This window comes from Passer domesticus, chromosome Z (genome assembly GCF_036417665.1).
Source record: "Passer domesticus isolate bPasDom1 chromosome Z, bPasDom1.hap1, whole genome shotgun sequence".
Lineage (NCBI taxonomy): Eukaryota > Metazoa > Chordata > Aves > Passeriformes > Passeridae > Passer > Passer domesticus.
Genome location: NC_087512.1, coordinates 81,102,337 through 81,113,459, shown reverse-complemented (window position 1 = coordinate 81,113,459; position 11,123 = coordinate 81,102,337). Strand labels below are relative to the sequence as shown.

General features: G+C 41.3%; 1 protein-coding gene across 9 annotated transcripts in view; it reads left to right on the top strand.

Annotated features, from left to right (window-relative positions):
- Window positions 1-45: 45 nt before the first annotated feature.
- The window catches only part of XRCC4 (X-ray repair cross complementing 4), a 162,014-nt gene continuing 150,936 nt past the window's right edge, over window positions 46-11,123 (top strand). For 3 of the 9 annotated variants that reach the window (XM_064403609.1, XM_064403601.1, XM_064403608.1), the window contains exons 1-2: window positions 46-83; window positions 1,553-1,672. The gene's annotated coding sequence lies outside the window, so the exon portion shown is untranslated. Of the gene's footprint in view, window positions 84-427; window positions 840-1,003; window positions 1,155-1,197; window positions 1,342-1,552; window positions 1,673-6,348; window positions 6,422-11,123 lie in introns of those variants that run through there. The other 6 variants (XM_064403607.1, XM_064403606.1, XM_064403605.1 and 3 more) reach the window with 6 other exon arrangements.

Below are 11,123 nucleotides of genomic sequence, written 5' to 3'. Positions count from 1 at the left end.
GCGGCCGGCGCGGGGCGGGGCGGAAGGGGCGGACGCGGCGCTGATTGGCTGGCGGGGAGCAGGCGGAAGCGGCGGCGCGGGAGGTAGGTCGGGCGGGACTGAGGGGAGCGCGGGGGGTGGGGATGCGTCCCGGTGTGGGGATCACCGGGATAACCGGGATCTGCACCGACCCCGCCCCGGCTCTGAGGGGAAACAGGGCAGCCCCGACCGCGTCCCGGTGTGGGGACAGCCTGCATCACCGGCAGCGGTCATTTAATGACCCCCTCACCGGCATTGAGGGGAGCCCCGGTTGTGTCGCGGTGTGGGGATCACCGGGATCACCGGGATCACCGGGATCAGCCCCTCACTGACCCCTCACCGGAGGACCATGGGGGCCGCGTGTCTCCAGTGAGATGAAAAAAAACCGCCAAAACAAAAAACAAAACAAACAAACAAAAAAAAAAAAAAAACCAAAAAACAAAACAAAAAACCAAAAAAAGCAAAAAACCCCAAAAAGAACCACCCCAAAACAAAAAAATCCCAAAACCAACAGCAGTAACCGAAAAAAGCCCCCACAAACAAACAAAAACATGCAAAAACCCCCGCAAAATTTGGTTGGTTTGGTGTGTGGTTTTTGTTGTTTTTTTTTTCAGTTTTTCGTTGTTATTCGGCTCCCACTGCTGTTGTCTCGCCTTTCAGGCGTGAGCCGCTGAAGTGTTAATATCGTAAAGAACGCCTCAATAACGTAAAGAATGCCTTAATGAGGTTATTATTTAATTAGGGCCCTCTTACTGTTACTTCTGTTGTTGTATAGGGGGAACCCAGACTGTCTTCCCCTGGTCTGATCTGTTTTGGTTAAGGTGCTGTGTTTATTTCTATTGGAGCTTTGCTTCATCTTTTCTGTAGCTGCACCTGCCCAAGAATTTCCAATTTTTTTTGTAATTTTTTTTGTTTTGGTTTGGGTTTTTTTTTTTGGGTTGAGTTTTTGTTTTTGGTGGGGTTTTTTTGGTTTTTTTTTGGTTTTTTTTTTGGTTTTTTGGGTTTTTTTTTTGTTGTTTGTTTTGTTTTGTTTGTGTGTTTGTTTTTTACGGAGTAACCTTTGGTGCTGTGAGAGCTCAGTAAAATGAAGGAGCCACCAGCTTGGAAGAATTTCACAGTGATGACTCTGTGTCCAGGTGCCTGAGTGTTGCTGTCATAGCAAACACCTGAAATGTTGTGAGGAATCCTTATAAACGTGGTTTTAAAAGCATCACCCCTTCCCAAGGTGGTGGCTTGGGGTCTGTGTCACTCTCTGTGTTTCAGCACCAAATTCGTGCTGGTCTGCTGAGTGTGGGACAGTTTTTCCTTTTTCCTTCAGTGAGGGTAAAAAGATTTTTTTTTTCCTCTCTAAAATGACATTTTTAAGTAACATTTTACATGCCTTGTGCCGCTGCTGTGGGAGGCTGGGGGTTGATGTACAAGTGTGAAATGCATTTATCCCGTGGAATTGAGGCAGTGATTTACTCAGGGAGAGGAGTTTGAGCTGGGTGAGACCTACACAGCCCACTTAAAATGCTGTTTGTGTCCTCTGCAGGGCAGCTTCCTTCCCTTGGTCACTGCGAATTGACACATCTCTGTGAAATTGTGGCTTCAGACTCACAATCACCAAAGTTTACCTGGGATGTTACCAGCATGAGCAGGTTTGGAGTTTGAGGTGGGTGAATTTCTGTCCTGCGGACTTCAGGCACTCTGTTGATCCTGGATTTGTTCTGATTTTTCTCTAGATTGTTTAGTGCCAATAAGTTTCTCTCAGTTGCAGATTTTTCCATCTGCCTGACAGGTAGTCAGCACTTTGCTGTGTGCTCATTTTCTCACAGCGTGTCCATGCATCTTATTCCTGCTACTCAGTTAAATTCACTGGATTGGTTTCTTCCCATCACAGGTCAAGGTTTTTGATTAAAGAACAATCATTAAGTGCACAAAGACAATTCTAAAAATAGCCTCATTACCTTGGATAATTTCAATTTGAACCGTTTGAATGATTGTTACATTGAAGTATGTTTGTAAACAGAAATAAGTTGTTAGTATAATGACTGAGTACAGCCTTTGATGGTCAACACGACTCAAGACTTTAAAGGCAGTAATACTTCTGAACTTTTTTTGTGCTTGCCAGAGATAGAAAGCAAAAACTGTGTTGTTTTTCCTGCTTGGACTCACTTCTGGATGCTCAGTGTGAATTAGAAACTCAAAGTGAAAATACTCTTTAAGGTCCAGGGAGACTCTAGCTGTCAGTCCTTGTTCACACCACAGCCAAATCTGCTTTCAGGTGGTCATCTAGCTTCCTCTAGTGTGGTTTAGTTTGCAAACATGCCCCTTTGTGATAGATTTATTAAATTTTTTTCTACTTTGGTAGTTTATGGCGAGCTCCCACCTGAAAACCATTGCAGATTTTTGCAAGAAATGCTCTTTGTTTACCCTAAACATTTAATTTCCAGGTGAGGTTTCCAACTCAAAAGGGAACTTTTACTGATCGTGTGCTGCATTAAAATGATTTCAGCTGGACAATTTGGAGTGGTGGGAAAAATGCCATTTAAAGATTTTGTGGGACCCTTGGTGGCATAATTGAAAATATTGGTGCACCTGGCCTGGAAGTGTCTTCTGGGATATGGGACTGGAATATCAGCTTTCAGATGGTGTTGTTCCAGTTTCCCTTGCAGTTTTTTCCCCTCCTAATTAATATCTTGGCATGGAAAAGCAGCTCTGAGTTTGGTTGGTGTTGTCCGCAGGAGTGGGCTGGGTGGGCACACCTTTCTGGTGAAAATCATATTGCAAATCATAAGTTTCAACAGCTGCATTGATCTACATAGCAATATTCAGATATTTAAATAAAAGCTTAGGATGAATAGTGGTTTTTTTTTGCTGTTAGGTCCCTTAAGAGCAGTGCTCATGGTCGTGGCTGTGTTTCCTGGTGTTGAGAAAAAGTTTTTCACACTGCTCAGTGGAGTAGAGCACACCAAGGGATTTGTGTCTGTAATGAAAGGTAAAAAAGGTTTAACTTCTAGGCTGTTCCCAGATGCAGGAAGAATTACCACAAGGCTGACAATTACGTGTGGAAGCCTTGGTTTTTATCTTCTGTGTGTTTTTTACCTTTCCTCAGGAGGAGGAGGGTTGGAGGAAATGGTTTTAAAAATATCACAGGTGGGTGACTGACATGACAGGTACATCCATGTAAATAAGTTTCTGTGCTTAAAACATCCATGTGTGTATATGAAGTGGAGAAAACGTTTAAAAATAAGCTATAAATGCAGTCATTTGGGGTTTTTTTTGAGAAATGCTGCTTTGAGTGACTGGCAAGAAGCTGATGCTGCTTTTCTTTTCTTTGCCTTCTACGCCATGCCCACATCTGTCATTCCCAGGATCTTCAAACACAGGGCATGAATGCTTATAAACTTATTTGCATTCTTGCTGCTACAAATTCACTCTGCTCTCAGTCTGGAGTAAAGAGGCGGTGGGACACGAGGGGTGTGCATTTTGCAGGCAAACCTGTCCTGGGTGGATGGTGTTCTGTGTGCTGACAGTGGCAATTAGAGCATGGCATTTTGTTTGCCAGCACCATTTTGGAAAAAAAACCCCAAACAACAAACCTAACAAAAACCAAAAAAACAAGCCTCCATCTAATTTAGGTTTGACCCCTCTTTCTCTTAATTTCTGTCACCTGCCAGAAGTCCACATGATAACCACTGTGGTAGGGTGGATCACAATAGATGTGAAAGGCTTGGAGTTTGCAGCTGTTTGAGCAGGAATGAACCTCATTCTTCATGCCAGGGGTGCTTTAGCCCGGTATTTTAACCACACGTTTAATACAAAGTTACTGCACAGGGTGATGTGTGGTGGGGACTGTTCCTACTGCAGCGGGACCTTAAAATTTCTGCTTTTTGTGGCAGATTTCATGTGTCTACAACTGATGGGCTGATGCAAAGGATACAGCATCACTTAGCAAGGTACTCCAGATTGTAAAAACACTCAGGGTGAGGCGGCCTTGCTGCAGAAGTAGTGATGCTGTGCCTGGAACCTGTGACCTCAGTGCCTTTCTGACACAGACAATCCCTGCTGCTTTGTGCAGCAGCACTGGATGTCTTGCAATGCTCTGCTTTGACCAAAACCCATCAATTTCTGTAGAGATGAGATAATTTAGGTGGTTTTCTATGCTGCGTGTTGGCTTCATTCAAGCAGCATAGCAAATATTTGTGCGTGTGTGTGCTGTGGGCCTTGCAGGGTCACTTGCTGTTTTGTGTCAATGCCTGTTTCTGATGTCCTCGTTATCTTGCAGTGCCACTTGAGGATGAGAAATTTTAATCCCTAACTCTTGTCACCTAGGGCTTAGCAGGAGGTGGGAGAATGTTTTTCAGGGGTTATGTTAGAGCTCGGGAGCCCCAGATGAAAAAGCAGCACACGTCCTTGAGTGAGTGGAACCACCCAGAGCTGAGGGTCAGATTTTCAAGGACTCAAAACCATTATCTGATTCTTCAAGGTTAGTAGGATGCAGCTGTGATTTCCTCACTGTTACATTTGGCAGAAATGTAATGCTTGCTGATGTTGTGGGGAATGCATAAAATTGTGCATAAATTCTGAACCAACATCACTAAATAACCAAGATTCCAATTTAGACAGCTGTCATAAAATAACATTAAATGCTTCTTGAAATCACTTATTTTTCCACCAAAATGAATATTTTTTCTAGTTGTATCCCTGACTTGAGCTGTGTCTCTTTCCTGGGCTATGAAACAATGGCCTTTATCTCTTGCTCTTTGTAATCAATGTCTTGTGGATCTCAGGCTTCCCCACATCCTTCTCCTCTGTATGAGATGGAAAAAGGGAAAGGTGGCAAAAACCTCCCTTGAATTTGAATATTATTCATAGAACATAGTATCTGATAGTGTGAATGGTAAGGACTGCTGTCCAAGATATGTCAAGGTACAAAAGACTTGCTGAATTATGTATGGTGCTGTGTTGACACAAGCTAAGGTGAAATTTAGGAGATAATTGCTAAACAAATTACTGTTGTTTGCTAATCTAACACAGTCAGCTCTGATCAACACAAAAATCATTAAGTGTGTGCCTTGGGCAAGGGCCTCTGGTGCTGCTGCTTTCTAAGGTGTACTGGTGATTGCACAAAACATTTTTTTATTAATTTGAATTTTATTAATTTGAATTTACAAAGCTTGGAAAAGCATTGGAATATTTCTGCATCTGCTCTGCAGACTGCTAGGTGGCTTTTCTGGGAAGGGATGTCCTCCAGCAGAGCAGACAGCTAGAGCACAGATTGTAAAATAAACAGAGAAAAAGGGAGACTGATCAGATGTGACTTTTAAGAGTGCAGAGACTGAGAACTTTTGTGCCCTTGATCTAGACACCAGCCAAATTGCTTGCTGTCTTGGGACAGAAAAATTAATGCAACCAGAGGAAGAGTGAGGCTGTATATCCTATCACAGGCTGCATTTGTTGGGTTTTTTTAATGTGTGTGTTTTTGATTATTTTTTTTTAAATAAATGATTCAAATAATTATGAAAGGGATTGTTTGTTTACAGGTCTACAAAGGGGTCTCAGTGGCCACCCTTTTCAGAAAAGTACAGAAGCTGGACAGGATAGAGGGAGCCTGGGGCTTTCCAAACGCTGTCAGCTGTGTCAGGCTTGGGGTGAAACCTCACAAAATCCTGGGGAGAGATTTGTGCTGGCTGAGCCAAGCAGGGAAGCATCAGACTCTGTTGTGGAGGCTTATATTGAATTACTCCAGCTGTGAAAATTAACCTTAATTTTTAGAGTCCAGCAGGCAGCAGGCACAGATCGGGAGAGGGGGCAGAAATGTTAATTTCTCTGAAAGCTGACATGGAGGAAAATTGTTTTAGGAAGCAAGAGGCAGGGAACTAGCATTCTTGTGTCTCTTGGAAAGACAGTGCTTGAGTAATGTTTTGTGATCTCCTGAAGGCAGTATTAAAGGGAAGGGCTTTTTTTCCCCTATGCCTTGGTCAGAGAAGTCTATAGATTAAGAATGTGCCTTACATTTTACATTTTTTACTCTTGTTGTCTGTTGCAGGGATTTTTTTTTATCAGCCTGAGTATCCTAAAACCAGATTTTTTTTCCTTTTCTTGAAGTAAAGAGGTAGAGGTGGAATTTTTTAGTGTGTAGTCTCAATTTGAGGTTCATGTTTTGAGTTTGATACTTTTGAGGGTGCAAAATAAATGAGGGCATTTGTAGCAGTGAAAGAGAGGAAGATGCAGTGGCAGGTTCTGTGTCTGAAACTGCACTGGAACAGGTTGTTGGAGCTGTGGGGAGGTGACTCCTGTGTTCAAAGGCTGTTTTTTTATGCTCATGTACCTGCATTATTTCAGGGCCATTGTGTTTGCTCACTGTTGTGTGTCAGGCACTGATGTGCAGCTGCAGTTGGGAGCCAGAAACACGAAGGTGAGATGCCCCCCAAGACAAACTGAGACTTGTTTTTTTAAAATATTTATCCCTTCTGTGCTGTTTCTGTGCCCCACTCCCCATGTTTTATGTTGTCATTAACTTACCTGGGAAAGCAAAAATTCACATCCTCAGCACGGCACCCTGAGACCTCTGTGGTGCTCCACGTCTCTGCTTTGTTGCAATTTGAGTGTTAAGATCTCCGACTTGTGTCTGACTGGTTCAGTGCCAAAGCAGTTCTGTGCTGTATTTTTGCTAATGAGTTCTTAATTGCCCTCTCAGCTCAAGTCCCAGTGGCATTTTTGCACTGGTGTGCCCCTGCTGTGCCCTCATCTCAGCCTGCAGGTTTCTTTTCACGCCCCTGCAAGCATTCTTTAGGAGCTGTAAGGGAGCACTAATAGTGAAAAGCTGTTTTCCTAGAGTAGACCCCCTGCTTGGCATCAAGTGTCTTGGGTAAGGGTTAAATTTTGAGTAGGGTTTTGTTGTTCTGGATTGTTGTTTTTTTTTTTTTTTCCCCAGTCCATAGTAAGTAAAAAAAAATCCACCCAAAAAACCCCCACATGAATGAAAGAATGAAAGAGTCATGAAAATTGCTTAGAAAAGCAGTGAGCTGATGAGTCTTGAGAGGCTTTATTTTTTTTTTTTTTTTGTTTTTAATGTACAAAACTTGTGATGCTGAAAGTAAAATTGACCCCTGTGAAGCTCTTTGTGCCCTTTTCCCTTTCCAAATGTGGTTTGTAGCACAAACCAGTAGATTTGTAAGTGCTGGTTGAGGGTGTAGAGTGAGTGGCTTCTGAATTTTGTGTGGAACTGTGCCCTTATTTATTTTTTCTATTTTTAATTATTTTTTTTTAACAAATCTACTTGTTTGCTCATAGTTTGGTGAGGCTGTGGGATTTGTGTCCCACGTCCCCTCCTTGTTAAAATTTTGGCACCTGTCGTGATAGGGACTGCTGCTTCTGCCCTGCTTTGGTTTGTCTGATGTGGATTATCACAAAGCCTGAGCTAAACCCATGCTGAACCTGTGCCCATGCGTGGAAGCAGCTGAAATTGGTGCTCAATATATGTCTTTTTGCCTTATCTTCAAACTCAGCCTATTCCATCAGCAGAGTAATTAATGTTCAATGCCAAGTAATAAACAAAGCTGGATAAAGAGCTGCAAAATTGAAATTTAGCTGCATTGAAAGTGAATGTCTCAGTTCTTTGTGGATTGTCCTTGTCTTGTGAATTATTTTTCTCTGAGGGTCAGGTGAAGCAAAATGAATTGCAGTTTTTAAATTAATAAATGTAAGCCATGTGAGCTCTTTGTTTTTGGGGAGTTTAGTGTTGCATTTTCTAATAGATATATAGCAGATGGAAAGAAAAAACGTAATAAAACTTTAAGTGAATACTGGGTAATGCAGGAATTTTCTTCAAAGAAAATGCCTGAGGAAACTGTTTAGTAAGATAAAGCAATTTGGAGCCTAGGCCTATTTTTTATTATTAATTTGACAGGGACGGGAAATTAAAATAATCCATCTCTTTGAAAAGTCTTGGGTGTAGAGGTGGGAGGAGAAAAAGATATGTAAGCCTTCATATTTATACCTGCCCTTGTCCCTCTGAAGTGGCAACATTTGGTGAAACTTGTTTTTCCAGGTTACTGGGCTCAATTTTTCAAAACTCCTCAGAAAATCCTACATATACAGAATTACATACATCTGTATCTGCCTGACACTGATTTCTTTGTTTCATTCATCTTTGTGTCAGACTGGGTGCTCTTGCCTGTGGATCTCTTGTGGATTTGACAGTACTAAATTTACTTGACTTTAAGAAGAAGAAAAAAGGGGGAAAAATAGCAAAAAAATATATTTCAGTGGAATCCATTGCTCAGTAATGTTAAAGTCAGAGATTTAGAGAAACACATCAGACTGAGTGGAGTTGTATAGGTCTGTGTGGGGACTGAAAAACAGAAAACAAAGGAAATCTGTGCGACAGATTTGTATTGAATATCCTGATAATATTTAATCCTAAAGAAGGCAGTGTTTTGGAAAACAGATGATACCTCAGCCAGACTACGTTGTTATCCAAATAGACATCAAAACCACATATGTATTGGGGTATTTTTGGATGGACGAAGGGTAATTAAAACATGCTGCTTTGTTTTGTTTTTCCTCCCCCCAAAAATTCCCTCAGCTTTACTATCCTCAAATGGATGATACTAAGGTACTGAAAACTGCAGAGATGCTTTTAAAAATATGAGTAAGAGACTTGGAATTCCCAAATCTTTGTTCTTACTCACTGTATACATTGGGCTCAAAGGTTGTGTCTGGCACAACTTCCTTTCTCTGTTTTTTATCTGCGAAACGCACAGCAATTTTAGTGCTGTCTTTTCAGAGAAATTATGTGGAAAATGATATATATTTGGAATGTGTGTCCTTTTTTTAAATTAATTTTTTTTTTTGAGGAGGAGGAAGTGAATTATTTTTCTTAAAAAGCATCCTGTGGTTTTCAAGTGAAGGCACTGTGCCACCACTGGCTTTGGTAGGACCTTGGAAAGCCAGGGTGTCCTGCTGCCAAGTTAAGAGTTATAAAGTATTTGTTGGGACTTGCATCTTCCAGAAGCAGCAGAGAAAGGGAGTCTGGGTCTCTGAGACACGCCTTGCTGACTTTTCCTCCCAGATCCATCCTCTGCAGGCTGGGCTGGCTGTTGCCTTTGATCTTTGCTGCCTTCCACATGCACTTTTTAGTAGAACTTCTCTACTAAAATTCATTTTTTCAACAGGAAACGTGATAGTTGCATGACTTAATTTTATATTTTTTTGCAGGTTTGTAACATTCAGTCAGTGTAAGCTGGTTTATCTGTGCATCTTGGATTTGCTGTTAGTTTTGGGAAAAATTGTTACAGAAAGGGTGAGAAAGAAGGGTCTGCCCCTTTTATAAATCTGTCTGCATACTCCCTTACTTGCTAGTATATACTAGTATAATTGCCCACTTTGGTGTTTATTTTAATACACTGAAGGCCTTTTTTTTTTAACCTTATTATAGCTTAATGTAGATGGTTGTAAGTGAGCTTGGCAAGGCTGGATGCCTGCAGTGGGTAGTGGGTTAGGCCTGAGACTTCAAGGGGATGAAAGACACCAGGGTGGGCTTTGCCTCCAGGCTACAATTAAGATCAAGGCTTGTTAGTTAAGATTCCTGCTATAAAGGTTGTTGACTGTCTGCTTCCTTCTGTTTCTCCTCATTTTTCAGCTGGTGACTGTAGTAAATAAGCCTGACAAGGGGTTGCTCCTTATCGTAGATTCCAGATCTTCTGTGGCAAATCTTCCATATCCTATTGTCCCATGGAGCCTGAAAAGCTCAGAACTAATTTGTTTTTGGTTTTTTTGGTTTGGGGGTTTATCTTTTTTTTGTGGGGGGGACATGCAACTGCACAAAAAGCATGTGCATGTTTCCAATCGTTCTGTGGCTGCCATGGAGCAGTGGGAAGGCAAATGTGAGCCATGTGAGTCTGTGCCCGTGATCTCCTGATCAAATGTTGCCATGGAGCACTGAATTTCTTAAATAGCCCACTTACCCCTCTGCAAAAAGTTAGAAAATCACTCCCTTCCTCACATCCAAGTGCTAATTTTTGTTTCATTTCTTTTATCTCCGAGACAAAGTTGCATGACTGGCGAAATTGTAACCCGAGTGCTTTTGGTACAGAGTAAAGCTAAACAAAATAGCAGCTAAATATTACTTTGGGTGCATGCAATACAAAAATGCCTTAGCCCCCTAAATTGCATAAGGGAGCAAAGCTCTTCCTAATTTTTCCTCTTCTTTGGCTCTCAGATTTATCTGTAACTTCCACATGAAGGTTATTATTGAATCATTCTTCAATGTCAAACAAGTACTGTGGCCAGAGGAGTGGGAGGATTATTGTGAGATGGGACAGGAAAGATGCTGTGTTATTTGTCTTCATGTCTGTTGGCCCAGTCTTGTTCCTGCAAAAAGGAATGAGAAAAGAGGAAGTCCCTCTTGGATCAGTATTAGTTCTAAGATTAATGGAGTGAGAGTTGAGGTTTTTTGTCAGGTATTTTAGTGTTCTTACTCCTGCAGTATTGGAGTTAATGGAATTTTAAATTAACACCAGAGAATATCAATTTGTATGAAATATATCACTGGTAATATGCATAAATATAGGCATTATCTTATTTCCTTCTGTTAGAAAATGTGGTAATAGCTAGTTTTAATCTTTAAAAGCAATCTTGAGCTTTTCTTGACTGGTTTAAATCTCCAGTTATCTACTTATGAGTATATGCAGCGTCTCCTGAATAGTACCTCTTCTCTGATTATGAATTTCCTATTACCTTTCTTCTGATTATTAGGTTATGATCTGTAGTTTGGGCAGTATCAGAAGAGCCAAACTTTAATAGCAGTGTGTGGTCTTCTATTCTGAGCTCCCCGTGGATAGCTCCCATTTTTCCTCAGCAAGAAAGCACTTAGGTTAATTGCTCCATTTCAAAGACATAGTAGCTCTTTCTGGTCTGTAAGTAGCCTTCCAAGCATAGCTGCTGAGGTTTGGAACACCTGCAGCCCAGCCAATTTGGGAAAAAAAAAACAAAAACAAAAACAAAAAAAAGCCATTAGTCTGCATGAGGAAAAAAAAAAGAAAAAAATGAAGTGCTGAAGTTCAGAATATTATCAATGATGATGCTGTGTTGGAGCAGCCTGAAAGATTTGGCTT